Source organism: Ambystoma mexicanum, chromosome 7p (genome assembly GCF_040938575.1).
Source record: "Ambystoma mexicanum isolate Mex_15411 chromosome 7p, UKY_AmexF1_1, whole genome shotgun sequence".
NCBI lineage: Eukaryota > Metazoa > Chordata > Amphibia > Caudata > Ambystomatidae > Ambystoma > Ambystoma mexicanum.
Window position 1 is genome coordinate 595,668,041 of NC_090939.1, and position 23,709 is coordinate 595,691,749.

A 23,709-nucleotide genomic window follows, 5' to 3' on the forward strand; every position below is an offset into this window, starting at 1 on the left:
ACAATCTGACGCACTTCACGCTCTTCGCCATGCAATCAGCGAACGCGTCACATGTCAGCAGACATGACACGAACGATTAGCCAATCGATATCTTGCCCGCAGAGCGAACAGGGAAGTGTGTCCGCGGAGCAGACATAAATATCACTCATTTTTTTAGACCTACTTTTTGATCATTTAAAAAAAAACGACTGTATGGATTTTCAACAAATTTACAAAAGCACTCTTTCAGGACCAAGCCGCTACTCCTGCCGCAAATTTGGTGAAAATCTGTCCAGCGATTTGGCTGTAGGCGTGCACAAAGTTTTTCCCCCAATCAGTCTATCGGAGAAAAAGACATTTTGGGACCCCCCCTATAACTTTTCCCCCCCGGACCAAACCTCACCAAACTTTGCAAAAAAATTCTGAGTACACCATATAGTTACTTTGCAAAGTTAGGTGTGCCTTCGTCCAGGGGGAGCGAAGTTATACGCCGCCCAAAAAGTGCTCTTCCTATGGGATTAGCAACTTAACCATAACTACACAGCCACTACTGTGGCTGTGCAATATATACTGTTATACTTCGAAAAGACTTTCTCTGGTGGTGCTCAACCTCTATTCAGCGGGTGCTTGTGCGGGTTTAAAGAAAACCAATCTTTTATACACACAGTGCTGTATTACTGTGAAAAGTGTCTCAATATCAGACACTCTAACACTGTACAGCCTAAAACACAAGCACTCACACCCACAAGAAAGTGCTAAAATGTAACTTTTATTTTGTAGTAAAAAACATTTAAAATGATACAAGTCAGTATGGACTTACAAACTTGTAGCAGGGCTCCATGGCCACTGTTCTGATGCCACGCATCCTGTGCCTACTCAGGGACTTCTTCAGGCTAGTTTTGCAGCCTAAGGTCTTACGCTGTTTATCTAGTGTTCAAACGGGAAATTGTATTATTTCCGATCATGTGACTTTTCGTAATGCCATTTAATATGGTTACAACCGAGCAGCCATGTTCTAGAAATCAGTAAATGGTGGGAAGCAATGACTCTGACGATGTTTTTAGAAGAAAAACATATTCCCAAGGGTCTCAGAATCCTTACCATCGCCACATATGAAGATACAGACACATAATTAATTGGTGAATGGACTAACCATTCGAATAGTTGTTCCTTTGGGATGATGCAATGTCTCATCAAATTTGCCAAAAAATATCAGGAAAAATGTATTGAGGAAATTGAAAAATTTGAAGAAACATTATTCAACTCTAAAGAAGCAGACAAGTGTAAAAGAAAGGTAGCCCCGGATGGAAGAAAATCTAGAAAGATTTGAAGGAGAAATCAGGATGAAGAAACAACAAAAGTTCCTAAGGGACAAAAAAGATTACCAACAAGGGAGAATCTACATGTTTGCATGCAAATACGATGAACCCATTAGGGAGAAACTTAAAAAGAACAAGAAAATATTGGCAACCAATACCGATACTACAATGGAATCCGCACCTTCAGAAATGGAATTCTCTGAGTTCAAACTGCTCCATCAAGAACACAGAAATGACAAGTAACCCAGAGGTTGACCTCCAGGAGTAGGAAGAGTTGGCATAACAACGAAACAAGGAGGGGCAGAAAATGTGGGAGATGGGAGTACAATGAACAGGGCAACACACTCTGGGAGTGGTCAGAAAACCAGAGGAAGAGGAATACAGGACAGATCTGAAAGCGAGAGTATTTAATATCTCGGAAAGAAACATTACAACAGCTGAACAGGAAGTCCTAGAATTAGGACTTTCATTCTGCCCCTCTATGGACTTTGACCAGACTGAGACCAGGATAGATTTATTTAAGTTTCTTTAAATTAAAAAAGTTCTTTGCAACACAAGTGCAAGAAACTCGACCAATACAGAAATAACTTTTGCCCACTCCCAGTATCCTTAGTGTTAAAGATTTAGTAGCGATTGATAATCTGACAACACTAGTTGAGACACAAACAGTGAACATTGCCAATAACATAGTGTTAAGTATTTCAATCAGGCGATACACCCTTGTCTGAGCCTGGCATGCATCGCACAAATGAAATGCTTATTTTGTTATATATATAGGTTCAATATTTGAGTGATACACCACTCGTATCACACCCCTTTTCAAATACCCCGGGTCACGATGGACCAGGAATCAGGCTGGTTGGCAAAGGTAATATTTATTTATGTATTTAAAATTCAAATCAAACATATGCTTTTTAATAGGGAGCAGCAATCACCAATGTGGTGACAATAACAGATAGGAATGTGAACAATGCACTTAAATTCACTCTTTAGCAACACAAAATAGAAAACACTACAGAAAAGAACACTTTTGGCTTGTTTGGAAAGATAGCACTTAAGTTAGAATTTCCCCCTGCAATATTCCTCAACCGACAAATAAGCAATTCTAAATAGATATAAGTAGGCAGCAGGTAATCAGGAATAAGGAATAAGAAACAGGATTCAAATCCAACCTTCCCTCCCCAAACAAGAGAGAAAAACGGATTTGAAACCATACAAGTTTAAATTGGCACTCGAAAATGGCTGAATAAAACACTGAAAGTGTGCAAAAATCCCTAAATCAGTACACATTTCTATGGCAGCAACATTGAAAAGATACTAGCAGTCATAAGCAACAGTTTGTGCAAAAGTAAACAATTCGAACTTGAATGGAAGGTTGAAAATAATACGTGTTTTGGTTTGGGGTGTAGCTATAGGTCTTAGTTATAATCTAGTAGTGAAGTTAAGTCGCTAGCTATTAAACTGCAGGAGATATGCAATGTAGACTAAGAGGCGTTTTTTGAAAAATCAGGTAGTGAAAACAGAAAAGAAACTCAGTTTAGACAAGAAAATATTTACTATAATTTTACTCTATACTATAGCATGCAGGCTAGAATACCAAAGAGAGACACAGTAAACTCTGGAGTTGATTCATGACTTCAACCCCAGATCCCTGGCGCCCGCCCTGCCAGAACCAGACCGACCACTCGAAATAGAATAGATACGTAAGGATTTACACAAGATAAAAATGACTAAAGAAATTGTGCTTAGCAAGTTAAATCAAGACAGGATTGCAATAAGGATTCTGAAAATGTTACAAGTTATTAACGTAAGGGTAGGATGGTTTAGAGATTGGAATAGGACAAGGCAAGGCACGGTATGCTATGTTTTTCTATGATTCCTATTAAGTATTAATAATACTTTATTAATACTTCAGTCCACTTTAATTTAGGTAGAAGAGAGGGTGAGGTAGAGACGCGCTAGACACTACAGCAATAAGGCACACAAATAATACAGTTGATGTTTTAATTGTATCAGAAACAGCCGACACGTGTTTCGACACGCTGGTCGTTCTCAAGGCTGAGTAATTAGTAGGTCATGATATAACAACAAAAAAAGAATTACAAATCAAATTAGATACATACATTAACAACATCATCGCATAAACAAAAGATGGCGATTGAAATTGGAGCAAAGCAAACATACCACAACACATTGTATAATACAAAAATTGTTGGCATACCGTGAACCAGGGTTGGAGAGTAGAGCACGCGAGGCGGAAGCAGTTGCAAGGATTAGAACAGAGCAAAAATTGTATAATGAGTATGGTCATTTTTGAACATGTTTAGCCTGTGAATACAATACTAGAATGATGGTCACATTTAGTGTATACAACACTCAGAGTGTAAGAAAACATGAAGAGGGACGATCCTTTTGGACAGTGCGCAGAGACACCGGAGCCACCAGCCATGCATTGAAAACACCAATCTCTCATTAATCAATAAAGAGAATGTCTTGAAGCAACAAGTAAATGGATTTTGGACCGTCAAGGGTTCTCATCACCACACGGATCTGGTCTAGCAAAGGACAGCTAGGCAAATCTGGCGGAACAAGATCAGCTGGGCTGTTCTGATCACCGGACTGCACTGGACTGGGACTTCTAGTTACTGGATACTACAGATCAGTGGCGTGGCAAGTTGCAGCAGGCATGCATTTAGTAGCAGCAAGCTAGGTTGTATCAGAATGCTTCCCATTCGGTTTTTGGGATTTTTAGAATTTGAGGCCTAGCTGAAAAGGGGTTCAGCAATGCATAGGCCTTGGCTTTGCAATGAAAATCTGGAATCAGGAGCAAACAGGATGAAGAAATCAGGAACAGGACGCCACGCAGGAATTCAGGAAGAAAGTCAGGAATCAGTGTCTGTGTGTGCTGTCAGGGGCCCTTATTTATCATGCCAGATGACATCACTACAGTATATGGTTGGGGCAGGCTTCCTACCCCCGTCCCTAAGACTAGGATTGGCAAGAGCATAGTTTCCGCATTGCCGACAGCTGATTGGATCACAGAAAATGGATGTCATGTTTATGGGGTGATTTGTTTACAGTGTTTAGAAACCTCCCTTAGTTACTGGAACCAAAATCTAATTTTGCATGCATTTGCAACCTCTGAGCGTCATATTTCAATCCAAACCCAAAGTCTGTGGTACCTGGTTTCGCCTTGCTGCTACATTTTGGTAATTTTAACCATGAAAGGTTTGGCCTAAAATTCCCCAATTTTGTACACAGATGTGCATTTACCCTCGGAATGGATGTACAAAATGTGATGTTCGCAACATCAATACTTTCCCTATAATCAGTCATTTTTTATAACTTCTGTTCCTTATGCAGAAATAAGTTCTACCAAGTTTTCAAAGAAAGAGCAGAACAATAGATTTATAACTACAAACTTTTCATATTTTTCCTAATTCTTGCTGCAAAGTTAAACGTCTTTAAAGTTCAGTTACAAAACATCCTTTAAAACCAAAAGGAAGACCATTGTCACTTGATCAGTTTTTTTTCCTTTCCCCCAACTGATGTCAAATGTCAGTTCCTTTGAAGCAGGGTGAGGGGCCTCTCTCTTCATTGAAGGTTTTATTTCCCCTCACACTTGACAGGTGAGAGTCTCAGCCTGCTATTGTCCCAGCCTGGAGCAAAGACGAATGTCTGATGAGCTTGTGAAGTTTCTTTGTCCTAGTACATTCAAAGTCTTCCAGCTAGCAATTAGCGCTTTCCTGTCCCAGAAGTTTATGAGGTGTCACCCTTTCTAAGGGCTAGCAACTGGCAGAGCAAGTTTTTTTATATAGTTTGCCTATGAGTTTTAGATTTCATTTTCTCATTTTACATCTTGACTTAAATCTGTGGAATCAAAACAGTTTATAGGTGTACTTTTACCTGCAACATATCCTTTTACATTGTTCAATAAGCAGGCCTTCACACAACAATTTACTTTTAAATAGGTGATTTTTTCTCTTCAGTCAGAAAAAGCACATTTTACTATTTCTTTAAATTCGTTTTTCATCTCCAGCAAATGCACACTTTCTGCAGCTATAGTTCATTCTTGAGTGCTGGAGTTGTTTTGCAGCATGGATACATTTACACAGTCATCTATTTAGAGTATTTCCCTGAACAGCTGATTCTTGATACTTTTGCAAAGAAAATAGACGTTTCCCATGTAAAATCAACACAAAGCCCCTGGTTGATTTTTCAAAGATACATTTGACAGGAGCTGTCATTCAAATGAGGCCCGGTTCCTCTGAGGCATAATTAATGATCCCTGGCATTGCAGGGCCTTTTTAATCACAGCAGTTTCATGGAAAATTGATGGATTTAGCGCCAACAGCACATTTAAATGTTGAAAAAGGTGTCATTTTAAAGAGGCATTTTGGAATTTCAGCAAAGTAATGCTGCCTCTTTCACTTCACTCCATGTTAAATGTTGCAGAGCACACTTGCACATTCCTGCAGTGAGAACTCTGTTCCACCTCACCTGAAATGTGTGTGGCAGGGTGGTGCAGCCATTTTCTGGTTGTTGCAAAAATGCAGTTTAGAGATCCTGGCACGCACAGGCCTTAGCGCAGCCATTTTGCGGTTTCTTGCACCAATACAGCAAAGTGATGTAGCATAGCACAGCTGAGTGGGTTAAAATATCCCACAGACCCCCCCTGACATCTTTGGGACTTCCAGTCGTGGGGAGTCGGGCAAGTGGGATTTTTTTCTTGAAAAATCAGGTTTAGTCGGGTATGAGTCCTTATTCCATCAGCGATCAATGCGGCACGCTATCCTCGCTGCCTGTGGTTGGAATGTGGAACGATACCCCCAGCCTTCTCTCAGGTTTTCTTTTCTGGTGTGGAGCGACACCCCGGATTTCCTTGGGTTTCTCCTTCCGGGTCCCACAGGAGGTTCTCCTTGGTAAGGACGGTGCAACCAGTATGAATCTAAAAAAGAGAACACAAACCGGTTACGACAATTTCCCAATAACTGTCCTCCAATCGGGATGACAGCAGTGGGATACGCATGCATTCAGTGACACTTGAAATATTCCTATGCTTCAGATGAATCCCCCACTGGGTTTTCTGTAGACTCCTCTATTTGCTGCAAAGTGTGCCTGGGGTGGAAACTCTTTAGCTGATTGATGTGGGCCCACTTCTCTTCTGTCAAGTCACCCTTGGGAATGCGGATTCTGTAGGTGACTGGTGAGATTTTGTCCACAATTTGAAAGGGTCCCCTCCAGGTAGGCATAAATGTTCGCTCTTTGGTCTGGTTCCTTCGAAATTGTACAAGTAGACCCTAGGCCTCATTATGTTTTTGGCAGTAGCCATGCAGCTATTGGCGGTATGGCTGTTGCCGAAATCGGGTCCGGGTTCCCAGAATGGGGAATTACCGTGCCATTCCGAGTTGGAGGGCACGGTAATTCCTCCCTCCAGGAACACAGGCCCAATTGGGCTGAATGGGAATGGGGGAGGGAGCAAACAACGGGCCGATTACGAGCAGCCCATTGTTTGCTCCCTCTTCCCCTCGCGGGACCCGGTAAGCATGCCTGGTTTGACCAGGCGTTACTTACCGGCTCCCACAAGGGGAGCTTGTAATGAGGCAGAACGTGTTTAACGGGTCCGCCTCCTTTGGCGGGTCCCGTTAACCGGTTCCGCCTCACTTGTAATAAGACCACCTGTCTCCTACTTGGTATTCCTTTTTGGTTGTGTTTAGATCATAGTGGGTCTTCATGCTGTCTGCAGATTCCGCTGAGCATACGCAAAAGCAGTTTAAAGGTATTTTCTCAGATTCTCAACATACTCATGGGTTGTGGAGGCATGTATAAGTGTCTACTCTTGTGTTCTATAGAGCAGATGCTGGGGTACCACCATCCTTCTTCCAGTCATCAGCTCAAATTGAGACATCTTAGTTGCAGAAGAAGGGGTAGACCTGATGGCCATCAGGACAAGTGGTAATCGGATGTCCCAACTTAGCCCAGAGTTTGCCACAAACTTTTTTAGTATGCTCACAATGGTTTTATTGTACCTCTCTACCCCACCACTAGAGGACTTCCGGTATGCAATGTGTAGTTTCCTTTTTACCCCAAGTATCTCCCACATCGTTGTGATCACTTCGCTGGTGAAATGACCACCTCAGTCTGACTCAATCCTTTGGGGTAGGCCAAAACACGAGAAGATGTGATTGATCCTCCGGGCAGCTGCTGTTTCAGCCTTGCAATTTGGGGCCCGGAGACATTCCACTCATTTAGTAAACAAGCATGTTACGGTTAACATGTACTTTTCCCCCTAGAGGAGCGAATCACAGGCCCGATGAAATCTACTTGTAAATCTGACCAAGGCAGTGTCATTCCCCTCTTTTGGAGGGGAGCTCAGTGTGTGAGTGATGTTGACTGAAATTGTGCACACACAAGACACCCCTGCAAGTATTGGTTGAGGTCCTGCCCAATGTGTGGCCAGTATGCAACCTCTTGCAAGATTTCTAATGTAGTATGAAACCCCAGATGACCGGCTGTGGCCGAATCATGGGCGTGACTAAGAATCAGGCTTCGGAATGACGTATGGACCACCCACTGGTCACAGCAAGATATGGATCTCCTCACCAACAAACCGTCTTGGATTCAGAATATTTTGGGACATTTCATCAACACTCTGAGGTGCTCTTTCCCAATGCAATCGGTATCCGTCAGGGGAAAGTTCTCAGGGTCCGCAATGTGTTGATAAAACTTACCAATGATTGGATCCCCTTTTTGTGCCGTGATTAAATCAGCATCTCGGGTCTCCTTACTCCACTGGGCAGTTGAGAGTTCATTGTGAGCATTTTTCTGAGACCTAGTGATAGCAGTGGATTTCCCCCAACAGGGACTCGATCTCAAGGAGCTCCCCTTGTATGGCTCCCTTGGATGGCTCCGGTTTTGGCCAGCAGATCAGACAGGTAATTTCCAGTTTTGTCTGGTCCTTCTATTCTGGAATTACCCTTTTTCCAGTAGGTGGTCATCCCACTACAGTTGACCAGATCATCAATATTTTGTATTAGCTTGCCATGCTTGAGTGGTTTGTTGTTAGCACATAGCATGCCTCTGGCTTTCCAATTAACCAGGTGGAGTTGGTGTTGGACGGCAGTGAGGATGGCTTGATGAACTGCCATCAGCTCTCCCACCTGACTACTACGGGGACTGATTTTGTACCCAGCGGAGGGTTCCAGGGCATCATTCACCCAGGCATTCCCAACACCGGCCACCAGTTCCTTTTCCCCGTTGTTGTCAACATGGCAGGAGCACCCTTCCACATAAACAGTGGGCATTCCCTCGCACTTGTCTGCTTCCTAGACTTTGTGCAGGGAATTCAGGTACGCCTCCATGTTGTCCTGGGTTTTAAGATTCTTGTCCTCGAGACAGTTTTCTCTGGCACAATCATGCAAGTCAGCCAGACCTTAAGCAAGGGGTCTCTTCTAGTTTTGGTCATATCTGACCTCCACAGGAAAGCCTTGCATTGACAGAATCCAGGAAGTAATTCTGGAATTACTCACATTTCCGGGCCGGATTCTGTCACTTTGGAGATATTGCAGAGGCTGGTGTGGAGTCTCCACTATGATGTGTTCCCCCCTGGATGAACAGGCGGTAATTTTTCAATGCCCACACCGTTGCCAGGAGTGCCTTCTCACAATCGTTGAATTTTTCCTTCACAGAGGATAACGTCTTGCTTGCATATGAGATGACTTTATTGACCTTGTCATGCTTTTGAGATAATACTCCGGTCAAGCATGTATTCGAGAACCCTGTCTCCAAGAAGAACTCCTTGTTTTTGATAGGGTAAGCTAGACAATGCGCTTGTGAGAGGTTTCTTTTGAGTTGCCTTACTGCCTCGGCTTGTTCTGGACCCCACTACCACTTGAACCCCCCCTCTTCAACAGATGGATCTGGGGTCTTGTGTTCTCTGCGTAATCCTCAATGAACTTCCTACTGTAATTAGACAGTCCAAGGAGGCTCCTTAGCTCACGCAGAGTTGTGGGGTCTTTTAGTTTCAGGAGTGCTTCCACTTTCTTTTCCTGGGGACAGAGACCCTCAGGAGTTATCTCATGCCCCAGGAAATTGACACATATCCTGCATCACTGTGCCTTTTGGAAGGATAGTTTTGCTCTGGCAACCCTCAACTGTGTCAGAACATACCGGATTTCCGCTATGTGTTCCTCCACAGTTGAGCTTTTGATCAGAACATCATCTACATAAGCCAGGTTACCCCTTTAACCCAAGTCGGGCATGGCTTGTGTAAGAATATGTTAAATTTGTTGCCGGAGTTGATTTATCCAAAGGGAGTCCGGGTCCATGTGTACTGTTGCCTCCCGAAGGTGAAGGCCAGCTTGTATTGGTCCTTCCTACTGACAGGTACGGTCCAGTACCCATTGGTCAGGTCAATGGCTGTGTATACCTTTGAACCCTGGATCTGGGCCAGCCCCTGGTCAATGAAGGGGAGGGGCCATCAGGACATATGGACCCATTTGTTTAGCTCCCTTAGGTCAGCACAGAGTCTCCACTGGACATTGGGTTTTAAAATCCCCAGCACCGGATTTTTAAAGGTGCTGTGGACTGGACGAATTATCCCACGGGACTCAAGGTTTTTGATAATTTCCGTCAGGGACTCCATGGATGCGAGAGGCAAGCGGTATTGCTTCACAAACACTGGAGTCATGCCAGGGTCCGTGGGAATTGTTGTTGTATGGATTTCGGTGCGACCACAGTCATATGAGTCCACCGCAAAGAGATCCTGAAAATCTAAGAACACCTGCCTCAACTTTTGCTTTTGCTCCAGAGTCTCATAGGCATCAGCTAGGTACTCTCCCTTCAACCATTTGCCTGAAGCCGGAAATACTTCTGATTTGGCTATTTCAGCGGCCTCCTCCAGCTGGATAGAGAGGTCCCTGGTTAAAGTATTGACCTGGACAGAGGGTTTCAGGCAGTGGAGGCAGTCCTTGTGGACCTGGAAGATCACCTCATCCCTCCTGATGTCACAGGTCACCTCTTCCTTACCGTAAGGGCAGGAAGAGTACACCAGGAAATTCCCCCCATGCCGGGTGAAGATCCTTTCTGGTGTTATGTCATTGTTGCTATCACTGTCAAAACAGTCATTGGGGATTGGTCCTATCAGTTCATTACCTAAATCTATGGAAATGTCGGTCATCAACCGCCATTCCAATAATGGTGCCTGCGCCCACAGTGATACTCCTAAGGTCGCTGTTATCCATCAATATGGGAATGGTGTTGTGTTCTACATTGACTAATGGTGTTGGGTTTAACCCCAACCCTTGCTGTTGGAGATGGGCGTTGAGATGAACATATGCATCAGGATTTTGCAAGTTCTTTCCTCTTTTAATTTTTTATTCAAGTGGGAATAGTCGTGTCCGTCCTGGGATGGTGATTTCCTCTCCAATTTGAACTTCAACTGCATACAGCAGCAATTGGCCTGACCGAAATGCTTTTTCTGATTCATCAAAGTCCATGGGATTACCCCCTAATCGGGACCAGGCTTTGTAGTTTATCAGGTCCAAATGAATGCCAAATCGATTGAGAATGTCACTGCCTAAATAGAATGCAGCAGGGACATCTCGCACGACCCAAGAGTTATGTACTATGATTTTGTTGCCTATAGATATTTTGAGCATGCACCTGTTAGGCAAGAGATGTTTGGAATTTGGAGTTTCCAGGTCCATTTCCCATTCATCAATCAATTTAAATGTGGGGATGGCTGGATCTTTTGGGAGTTTTCGGAACATGCGTTCGCTGATGAAGCTCTTACCGTTGTTCACACACTCGGGCGAGAACAGATTCCTTCCCCTCATTTAACTCAATAGGGATGAATAACTGTTCTCTAATTTTCTGAATGTCAGCTAAACTTTGAGCTGGTTTCTCATCACTCTTCACTATGGAGTTGCGATTTTACAATTGTGAATTAGTATAGAATTTCAGAGTATTTCCTTCCAGTGTGGAATGCCACTTGAAACTGGAAGGAAGGTTGATTTTCAGAAATGGAGAGTTCCCATCACCAGTTTGTTGTCGTACAGCAATTACTGTCATGTCCGGTATTTGGTTGTTCTGAAAATGGAACTCAATATGATCATGTTTTGTTCAACCATGTGGCATGTGCCATTTAAACTAACATGGTTGACACTATGTTTTAATTTTATTGGCCGGTTAGTCCGGGTCCAGAGGACCTTGTTCACACAGTCTATTAGGGGGAACAACCTTCGCAGGATGTCATTCCCCAGTAGACAAAGTGTGCCCTCCTGAGTCACGACTATGACCGGGTGTTTCACCTTGTGTCGTCCGATTTTAATTTCCAGATCCGCAGTCCCCTCGACAGGAATTTCATTCCCATCGATGTTCTGAAGTTGTCCAGGACTATGGATGAGAGGGGTGAGAGGGATCTGGTATCTCTCCCCCTTCCTGAATTCAGCTGATCAAAGGCCCTCTTTGACAGAAGAGTTGCTTGGGATCCAGTGTCCACCAGTGCCGACAATGTACACTGCCCTTGTACTTGGACCAGGGCATAAAATCTTCCCTCCTTCTCCTCAAGGGGGCAAAGATAATGTGCATTTTTGGCAACTTGGTTGGTCAATTTCCTGATTCTTGACTCTGACCCAGAGGAAGTTTGGGCATCATTCTGTGTTGGAGCTTGGGGATCAGCAAGAAAAATGTGACATTTGGATATTTGGGGAGTTTTGGGCTCCCCTTTTTCTAATTCTGGGTTTGCCCACCCCCCCCCCCCCCCTTTTTGGAGGCAGTCACCAGAATAGGTTTGGACAGTTTGGTTTCCTTGATTATCATTCTGGGGTTCAATAATGGGCGATTGTGCCTCAGTCCCCACATCCCCCCAGTCTTCATTGTGGTCTCTTGGGACCCATTTTTCTTTGGGAAGAGTTCCCCCGTCCCTGAAGGAGAGGACCTTTTTCCCAGACTCCTCTAAGGCACCTTCCCCTTCAAATTGGAGGACACTTATCTCTTCCACAAAATGGGCCATTTGGGGTTCTTTATTTCTCCTACCCACCCTCTGTTCCCTGGGTTGCAGACTTTCAGGGGCAGGAGTTTTTGGTTCCGGTTCCTGGGTGTCCAGGGGCTTTTTACGGGTAAGGAAGGAAGCTTCCATTAGGGAATTCCACCTCTCTTCCCCCCGTGCCTCCTCCTCTGGAACCGGTGAGTTGTCGGGGTGCTCTCCCCGTCATTCTTTTGGAGAACCATACCCTTGGTTTGTGGGATTCTGAGCCACCATGATCATCTGATGGTTCTGTTGAGCCCTCAACATGCGACCCAGATCCTGGGACAGGTTCTGGACCTACGCTCCAGTTGTGACATCCGTTCCGGCTGGTACGGGGGTCTGTGGACAATCCAAGGTGAATCACGGGAAGGGTAACTATCCCTTCTCCCGTAGTACCCTGCGTTTGGAGAATTTTGGTAACCCTCCACCCTTGGCCTCCCCTCTCCCGTATTGGGTTGTCTGGGCTCTGGAATGTTGGGAAAGAAAGGAGGGTTGTTCTATAGGTTAAGGTTTTGAGGGTACCAGAGAAAGAAACTCAACCCGGCATTTGGGGGATTACTGCCCTCCTGGGGAAAGTTAGGAGGGAAGTTTCCTGTTCCTGGGGTGTTCCTGGGGTGGGGTATTCCTGGGGTGATACCTACCTGGTTGGATCCACCCTTGGGCTGGGGAGTCCACACATACCCCAGGATGGGTTTGTTAACCTTGTATCGGGGGCTGATGTAATCAGGAGAGTTAGGGGTCCCATTTGTGGGATTACCCCCCTGACTACAGCCTGTCTGGGATTAGCTAGAGGGCCTTCTGGTTCGTTGATTGGATGGATTTTGTACAGGTATATTTTTAGGCCCCCCTCTCCAGATCTAAAATGGGGGCAACCTTCATCTCCGCCACCTTAGCAGGGGTGTTGGCTGGTTTGGGGTTTGTGTTTTTGTTATCTGCCAGTATTTGTACCTCATAAATGCGGGTCGCTTGTTCTACGACCCAGTCCAGTGATCTCTTCTCATGAAAGTCCCTCACCACCTGGGTCATTCTATATTTGGGGAGTGCATGAAAGAAGGTGATGATGAACTCCCGACTATCTGTGCGCACCCTCCTGGTGGTCTGCGCAAAGGTGCATTTGAGCTCCTGCATAAATTCTTGTGGGGCATGGTCTTCCCCGCACTGTAAATTGTAGGCCGTCTTGCAGGCCTTTTGGGGGTTTCTGTGTGCAGAGAAATTTTTAAGATGGCTGCCCTGTAGGTGGACCATCTTGAGTGGTTCTGATCCTCCAGTCCCGCAAAGAAACTGGAGTATTCTGGGGAGAATGTCCATTTCACATACTGTATGCAATTCTGGCTGTCCTTCATATGAAAAGTGTCCATCATTTGTTCATATAATTCTAGTTGTTCCCAGACAGAATACTTTGCATTTTTATGATATGGAATTATAACACTTCTAATGGCCTTGATCTGCCTAAGAAGATCTTTTCGCATAGATCTCTTAATTTTGTTTGCCTTCTTGGTTCTAGTTAGCAGAGTCCACTCGTCCTCAGACTCAGAGGCACTGCTACTGAAGGTGGCTTCTTGATCCTCTAGGCACTCCCTGATTCTGCGAGCTTGAGAAGGGCTTGCAGAATGTTGGGCCCTAGTTTCCCTATTCCTGTGGGGCTCAGAAGAGTCTTCTGACTCTCCCCTGCTCCCAGGATCGGTTGAGTACCCTCCCACTGCCCTAACTGGGTAGAGGTCTTGAGGATACTCTTTTTGGGCTTTATTTCCTGGAGTAGCCCCCCAATTTTAACAAACTGATCTTTTGGGAGGTGGTATTTTTGTGGAACCCATTCCCTGATTCTCCCCTCATGGGAGTCTTCCTGGTCAGAGATATGAACCCTAACATTTGGGGATCTGTACAGGGACGACCATCCAGCAATCTCTGGGGGGCGCTGATCTGTCAGTACCATTTTACCAACCCTATTGAATTCTGCCATCCCCATGGCCCCTGGTTCATATGAGCCAGTAGACATGAAGCTGGAAGTGTTCATTGTATTAAAGGGGTTTGAGTCCTGAGTACAGGGTTCCTTATGTTATGATCAGGGGTTGCTCTGTCCCTCTCTAACTTTTCTTTTTCAGCCCCTATAAGCAAAATCTGAGCCTTTTGTTCCTCTATCAAGGCCTTACTGGTCTCAATGATTCGCTCTTGCATTGCTACTTGTTGGTGGAGTTCATCGATCTTTTCACAGAGGGCCTCATTGTCCCTCTGCACTTCCTGCATGGTTTGGGAATACTGGGACAATTTCTGCTGCAGGAGACTCACCTCCTGAGTTTTAGTCTTTGGTCTGGATGTTCTCTTCCAGAGCATCCTCCACCCATCTAGCGTGCCCCAGTAGCTTCCCATACTCTGTCTTTAATTCATTGAGCTCCTGGAGGGCCAGCTTTCTTCCCTCTAACTCGGTTTTTAATTGGCTTACTTCCTGGCCTAAGGTATCTCTCTCCTGACTTAGGGAGCCTCTCTGTTCAGCCAGGTCGTCCCTTTATTTATTTTGGATTCCTGGCGCTCCTCATCAAATTCTGTTTGAGAGTGTAGGTCTCTCATAATTGATTTATTATTTTCCTCTTTCAAGGTTTCTATCTGGTTTTGTAGGGTAACTATCTGTTCTGCGCAGGCTCTGTTATAATGTAATTGTTGCGCCAGTTTCTGTTGACTCTGTTTCAGGGAGTCAACCCTTTCCTGACACTCCTCTTTTAGTGCCTGTAATTGGGCGTCTTGGTCTGCATTCTCTTTCTGTAGGAGAGCCAGATCTTCTTTTAATTTTGTGACATAATGTTTAGATACTGCCTCCAATTCTTGGCTCTTCTGTAGCCTTTGTTCTGCAGAGTCTAGATCATTCTGGATTCTCTCTAGTGATTCAATTTGATCCTTTGCCAGAACTATGCTTTCAGCATGCTTTTCCCATATCACTCCTATGTGGAGGTATAGGTAGGCCGCAATTCGGGCAATTTTGCTTTGCTTCTCTTTAATTTTTTGGGTCATGTACAATTCACTAAGAGCTTGGTGTAATGGGCCATTCTCCTGCCATGTATCCAGGTCCATGGTAGTGACCTGTTCTGTGATTTCCTGCAGCCAGACATGTTCATTCTGTTCTTGCCACTCACCCCTGACAAAAAGATTGTGCAAGAGATGCTCCCTAGCCATTTTGATTTCCACTGGGATCGCCATTTAGAGAATGTTCTTTGTTCATTATTTATTTTGGGGTTGATTTACTTTTACTTTTACAGACAGGCCTGTTTTTGTAGTATTCGTTTTGGGAGGAGCTTGTACAAGGTGTCACTACCCTGCAGGTTAATCTGCTGTGCCAGACTGTCACTGGTGGTAATCAAACTCAGAATCCCGGATGAGCCCCCAAATTCTGACAATGTTACAAGTTATTAAGGTAAGGATAGGATGGTTTAGAGATGGGATAGGACAAGGCAAGGCAATGTATGCTATCGTTTTCTATGATTCCTATTAAAACTTACAGCCCACTTTAATTTAGGATTTTGGACCGTCAAAGGTTCTCATCACCACAGGGATCTGGTCTAGCAAAGGACAGCTGGGCAAATCTGGCGGAACAGGATCAGCTGGGCCGTTCTGGACAGGATCAGCTGGGCCGTTCTGGTCACCGGACTGCACTGGACTGGGACTTTTAGTTACTGGATACTACAGATCAGTGGCGTGGCAAGTTGCAGCAGGCATGCATTTAGTAGCAGCAAGCCAGGCTGGATCAGGATGCTTCTCTTCGTTTTTTGGGATTTTTAGAATTTGAGGCCTAGCTGAAAAGGGGTTCAGCAATGCATAGGCATTGGTTTTGCAATGAAAATCTGGAATAAGGATCAAACAGGATGACAAAATCAGGAACAGTACACCACGCAGGAATGCAGGAAGAAAGTCAGGAATCAGTGTCTGTGTGTGCTGTCAGGGGCCCTTATTTATCATGCCAGATGACATCTCTACAGTATATGGTAGGGGCAGGCTTCCTACCCCCGCCCCTAAGACTAGGATTGGGCAAGAGCATAGTTTCCGCCTTGCCCACAGCTGATTGGATCACAGAAAAAGGATGTCATGTTTATGGGGTGTTTTTTTTACAGTGTTTAGAAACCTCCCCTAGATACTGGAACCAAAATCTAATTTTGCCACTGATGCATATTTGTGCATTTGCAACCTCTGGGAAAATCAGATACACAGGTTACATATTTTGTGCGTCATATTTCAATCCAAACCGAAGTCTGTGGGACCTGCTTTCGCCTTGCTGCTACATTTTGCTTATTTTAACCATGAAAGATTTGGCCTAAAATTCCCCAATTTTGTACACAGATGTACATTTACCCTAGGGATGGATGTACAAAATGTGATGTTCGCAACATAAATACTTCGCCTGTAATCAGTCATTTTTTTATAACTTCTGTTCCTTATGCAGTAATACGTTCTACCAAGTTTCCAAAGAAAGAGCACAAAATTTGATTTACAACTACAAATTTCATATTTTTCCTAATTCTTGCGGCAAAGTTAAACGTCTTTAAAGTTCAGTTACAAAACATCCTTTAAAACCAAAAGGAAGTCCATTGTCACTTGATCAGTTTTTTTATTCCTTTCCCCCAACTGCTGTCAAATGTCACTTCCTTTGAAGCAGGATGAGGGGCCACTCTCTTGATTGAAGGTTTCATTGCCCCTCACACTTGACAGAAGAGAGTCTCAGCCTGCTATTGTCCCATCCTGGAGCAAAGATGAATGTCTGATGAGCTTGTGAAGTTTCTTTGTCTTAGTGCATTCAATGTCTTTCAGCTAGCAATTAGCGCTTTCCTGTCTCATAAGTTTATGAGGTGTCACCCTTTCTCAAGGCTAGCAACTGGCAGAGCAAGTTTTTTTATATATAGTTTGCCAACTTAGCCTATGGGCCTCATTACGAGTCATGCCGGTAAGGGAAAAATGATGCCGGTATGTAAATACCAGCATCATTTAACGTTCTGTAGCATTCTGACCCGCAAACCCGGTATGAACGGCACCATTATTTACGGTGCTGCTAATAGCGGCATAGGCGCGTGCGTACACGCGCCTCTTCAGGTAGTAAATACCGGCATGCCAGTAATAGGGGGTAATCACAACCCACGCAAACATGCAAATACCGGCATCGCGAACACGGTAACAACGGGCTGCATGATGCTGGAAAAACAGGCATCGCGGACCACCTGCAAACAGCAACCAAGATACAAGGCAGCTGCCACAGGTGCACACAATCCCCACAGGTGGAGTCAAAGGAGGCTGTGCCAGTATGAACTGAGCACACCGACACACCACAACCCCCCCCCCCCCAGGTGTAGGAAAAGCAGAATGGGCCAGTACAAAAGGAGCACACCCACACACCACAACCCCCCCCACAGGTGTAGGCAATGCAGAGTGGGCCAGTACAAAAGGAGCACACCCACACACCACAACCCCCCCACAGGTATAGGCAATGCAGAGTGGGCCAGTACAAAAGGAGCACACCCACACACCACAACCCCCCCCCCAGGTGTAGGCAATGCAGAGTGGGCCAGTACAAAAGAAGCACACCCACACAACACACCCCTTCCTACACCAAAATGCTACCACTAGCATTTGCAATCATGGCGCAGGAGGACATGCCTATACTGCTACAACTACAGCAACAACAACAACAACAACAACAGCAGCAAGAACAGGCAGCACAGAGGAGAAGCAGGAGGAGAAGGAGGGTGAGACAGGCCCAGCAATTACCACCAGCGCAGCCACCAGCCCCTCATAGGCAGCCACCAATCCCTCGCACCAGACCCAGCCCATTCAACCTAACCCCTGAGCAGATCCACACCCTGTACCGGTTGGACCGTGACACCATCACCACCATAGTAGACATGATACAGAACGACATTGCCAGCCACATACAAATACGCACTGCCATCCCCCCACTACTGAAGGTGGTGTCTGTGCTACACTTCCTGGCCACAGGCACCTACCAACACACAGTGGGCCAGCTGCATGGCATTTCACAATCACTATTCTCACGCATGCTGAACCAAGTGCTGGATGCCCTCCTGAAGCACGCAAGCACCCACATATCCCTACCACGGACTGCCCAGGAGATAGCCGAAACCAAAGTAGGCTTCCATGCACTGGCAGGCATGCCCAATTGTGTCGGTGCCATCGACTGCACCCATGTGGAATTGGTAGTCCCCCATGCCACAGAGGCGGTGTACCGCAATCGCAAGCAATACCACTCCATCAATGTGCAAATGGTATGTGACTCCAGCAAGATCATCACTCATTGCTGCGCCCGATTTCCTGGATCCACACATGATGCCATGGTACTGTGCAACTCCACGCTACCCCGTCACATGGAGCGACATGCTGGACCACGTGCCTGGCTGCTCGGTGAGTTGCACAACAGGCCCATGGCCATGCTGTGGGGTACTCATGGTGCGGATGCAGAAGGGGGGGATAGTACACCTGGGTGGGAAAGGGGGGGGTGGTACACCTGGGTGGGAAAGGGGGGGATAGTACACCTGGGATAGTACACCTGGGTGGCAATAGCTAGTGAGTGTAGAATGAATGCAGAGCTAAACACTCCTCACCTGACACAGCCAAACTGAAAATGACACATCACTGGGCCACATATCACAAATGATGCAAATGGATGACAACAAGTAAGAGGCACAACCAGGCCACCATGGTGATGGCAAGCAATGCATGACTGAATAGGATGGCAACTGTGCCAATGCGGCCAGTGTGACCATGTATAGCAAAGAGTATACTGCATGAATTGGAGGCTAAACATTGTCGCACTGCCACAGCACATCTGCCTCAGCATGCATGCTTACACCCTGCATCATCTATTCAACCCCATCCAGTGTTCCACACCTCTTTACAGTATACATTCTATACAGGTGACTATTTGGTACACGTACAGGGACATGTGCATGCTCACACCTAATAGCTGCTGCCATGACCGTGCTCCCTGAAGGTGTCAGTTCAGAGTGACACACACCTATTTGTATCTGCTTGCAGGTGATGGAGGATATCCCTTGAGGCCGTGGCTACTTACCTCTGTGTGGAACCCGCAGTACAGCCATGAAGAGGTGTACAATCGTGTGCACACTCGAACCCGTGTTGTGATTGAGCAGACCTTTGGCCTGTTGAAGGCGCGGTTCCGCTGCCTAAGCAGGTCTGGTCGGGCACTCCTGTATAGGCCTGAGAAGGTGGCAAAGATCATCATGGCCTGTGTCATGCTGCACAACATGTGCGTCCGAAGGAATGTACCACTGCCACCTGACATTGACATGCATGGCCCGGGTGAGGATGAAGGGGATGGAGATGGAGGCGAATGAGCCCCCCTGCCAGTACGTGATGCACGGGACGGCCATGCTGTACGCCAAGCACTAATTGATGAATACTTTTAAGACACAGGGACTATGAATGACTTTTGTCAGTCAGACACTGGGCCAATGTGAACATGCACAAAGGGAATGTTGTAATTTGGACACTGAACACCGTAAAACAATAAATGGATGCACACCAAAAATTACAATGTCCAGCCAGGGATTGTTCTCCAGAAAACTTGTGTATTATATGAAAGTGCAAAACTGTGCCCACTCCCCCTCCCACAATCCCAAAACAAATGCCCTCACCCACCCCACAGATCCCAAATGTCCCCATGTGCACAACAAACAGTGTTGCCTTCACCAATGTTACTCCTCACATTTTTTCCAATTTTCAGAAAGTCACTTTTTGGCGACTTTAGGGTCTGGGGGTTCCATGGCCATGCGCCGTGCGCTACTGCGCGTTAAGCGCACAGGGCTAGATTGAACAGAGGTGGAAGGTGTTGACGTGGTGGATGTGTCAATTGTCAATCCCCTTGCAGACCCATAGTGTGGCTGCTGCACTTGCCTGATGTTGGCTAGTAGGGCCTCGGTCAGTGACCCCATGCACTGCCTGAATGCAGACGTGGACGCCTCCATGGCAGCTGTATTTGCAGCAATGGCCATGGCTATGGCCTTCATGGCCTCATTACCGGCAACGACCTGTTGCCGCATAATCTGCAGCATCTCGTCTTGGCGGGCCTCCACCCTTGCAAGACGGACCTCAAAGGTGGTTTCTGTCGAAGGTGTACCGGTGGCTGGTGGGGTGGTGGAAGGCAGGGTGGTTGAAGGCAGGGTGGTGGAAGGCAGGGTGGTGGAAGGCAGGGTGGTGGAAGGCTGGGTGGTGGCAGGCACTTGCGTGGGGCCCTCGTCCTGGGCACTGTCGTCTGCGAAAATGCCGATGTCCGAATCTCCTAGGTCGGAGTCATGGAGACATGGGTCATCCAGGCTCTCTGTCTCCACAGGGGGGGGAGGGGGTGCCAATGGGTGTTGGGCTGGGCAATCCCAAAGATTCTTCGGCCTCTTCAACCACCTCTGTGGACACGACGTCCGTGGTGGCCGGTGGTACAACTGGCACTATCGCAGCAGGTGCACCCTGCAGAGATGACGCCTTGTGTGGCACACTGGGAGTGGTTGCAGGCAATTTTTCAGGGGAGGGGGTTGCGGGGGCCCTGGTCCCCTTGTGTGCACTGGATGTGCTTGCCCCCCTGTCCTGGGTTCCACCTTCCTCATCGGTGCCTGGGGGATAGAAGAGATGCAGGTCATCAGTGAGATTGCAAAATGGCAGCTGTGATTTGTTGCAGTGTAATATCTTGATACATTCAGGCATGATTTAATTTCTGTTGTGTGGCATTTGGTGTACTGAGGGGACATGTTGGCAATGATTGCATGGCTGGTGGCAATGGATTGTCTAGGTGGGGGGGACATGGGCATGGATGGGTCATGTTGCACCTCTGTTGGGTTTACATATTTCACGCAGCATGCATGTGGTGCATGGGGTGGCAATCAGTATTCTGTTGGTGAGTTGATGTTGCCTTGGGTAAAGGAATTGCCTTGCCTAATCGGACTCCCACCTCACTTGTGTCACATCATGTTTTGTTATTGGTGGATGTGATGGTTCACTCACCTTCCTCTGTTGTGGTAGCTGCCCCGAACTCCTGCTCTCCGATCCCCTCTGTGGATTCTGGATCGATGAATCCACTTGCAATCTCCTCCCATGTGGTGAGCTTAACAGGGGAGTGTGTGCCACCGCCTGTCGCCATTGCGGCCCTCCGGTTCTCCGCAAGGATCTTCCGGACACGGAGGCGGAGGTCGTCCCAGCGCTTTCTGCAATCCCGGACACTCCTTGGGGTGCACCCCACTGCTGTTACCCTCTGCGCAACCTCCTGCCACACCTGTTTTTTACGCGTTTGGGCCGCATGCTTCAGGTCCGTGCTTCGTATTATGTCAGCATGCTGTTGTAGGGTGTCCACTAGCATTGCCAAATCTGCATCTGAAAAGCGCTGCTTCCTCTTCCTTTGTGAGCTTTTTCCAGTGGCCTTTGACATCCTTGTTGTGTTTTGGCACTCAACAACACGGGTGTAGTGGTAGTAAAGGAGGATGGCAATGGATTGTGTTTTTAAAGATGGCCGCCGGCCCATTTCCCGTTCCTGCGCGATGACGTAATTTCCGGGTATGTTTTTTCCGGGTTAGTGTGAGGCGGCAGCGCAATGGGCGGGCCCCGCGATGCCGGTATAGGGGGCTTGGAGGCCCTTTACCGGCATGGCTGTATTGCCACTACCGGCATGGGGGAACGTGGGTGCTCGCGCACTCGTGATGACCCGCAATTAGCGGGTTCATACGTGCACGGACACGCTCATTCTGGCATGCCAGTAATGAACCCGGTTTTACCGGGCAACTCGTAATGAGGCCCTATGAGTTTTAGATTTCATTTTCTCATTTTACATCTTGACTTAAATCTGTGGAATCATAACAGTTTATAGGTCTACTTTTACCAGCAACAAATCCTTTTACATTGTTAAATAAGCAGGCCTTCACACAACAATTTACTTTTAAATAGGTGATTTTCTCTCTTCATTCAGAAAAAGCACATTTTACTATTTCTTTAAATTCGGTTTTCATCATCAGCAAATACACACTTTCTGCATTCTTGAGTGCTGGAGGGAGTTGTTTTGAGGCATGGATACATTTACACAGGCATCTATTTAGAGTCTTTCTCTGAACAGCTGATTCTTGATACTTTTGCAAAGAAAATAGATGAGTTTCCTGTGTAAAATGAAAACAAAGCCGCTGTTTGATTTTTCAAAGATACTTTTGAAAAGAGCTTTCATTCAATGGCTGCCTCCATGGCTGCCTCCAAAACCTTACCGACTCCACCCTGGTGAATGGAGCTATTACCAGCCCATTCCAAGGTTGGCGGGACCGGTAATTCCCCATTCACCAGGGCCCTTCCCCATTCCCATTTCAGCCCCATTGGGGTTAATGGGAATGGGGAAGGCGCTAATAACGGTACTGCAAACTGCGGTACCGTTATAAGCTCCAGAGTCCCTTTGCAGGTCCCGTCCTTAATGCCTGGAAAAACCAGGCGTTAAGGGAGAACCTGCAAAGGGAACTTGTAGTAGGGTGGTAAGGGATTACCGGCACCAGTGCCCTTACCGGTGCCGGTAATCCCTTACCGCCCACCTTGTAATGAGGCCCTCGGTCTCTTTTGCCTAGGCCCTTCATCACTCTCACCGCCCCATTCTGAATCACTTGGAGTTGTTGGATCTCTGCTTTCGGGATGCCCACCAATAGGCTACAACCATAATCCAATTTAGAGCCAATAATGGCCCTGGCCTGTGTTTCTGCATTTTTCTTCGAAATCAGAGGACGAAGATGACGGAAAAGTTTAATAAAATATGAGGAAGACGAAACAAGATTATTCACCTGAGCCTTCATATTCATGTTTGTCCAAGTACGCGCCCAAAGTTTTGACCTTCTGGAGAATCTCAATGACACAATTATCCAGGGTAAAGCTCTTAAAATTAGCCCCCAATTTTTCTAATTTACAAGAGACGCCCACCAGCATAAGCTCGGTTTTGGCACTGTTTAAAGCCAGCCCATAGGAGACCATCCAATCCTGGATTTTAAGATAGATTTTATTAATAATGTCTTCACAGTTTACCGAATTGGAGAAATACATCACATCCCACCCAAGAACACACACCTAATTTTGGCACTATAAGCTTTAATCACTGAGGGGGTGACGAAGGGGGCATGGTTTTACAGGAACAAGTGGGAGGGAACAGTGAGATGGAAAATCTTGCAGGAGGAATGGGACTTTCTGTGGGGCAACATCCCCAGACTCGCCCGGTCTATCCAGTTGAGAGCGGTGTGGTATAAGGTTCTCATCCAATGGCACTATACCCCCGAGAGACTTAGGGTAATGTACCCCGAGGCATTCCCGAAATGTTGGAGATGCAGGATGGGGTGAGGTGACTGGGCACATAGGCAGTGGCATGCAACC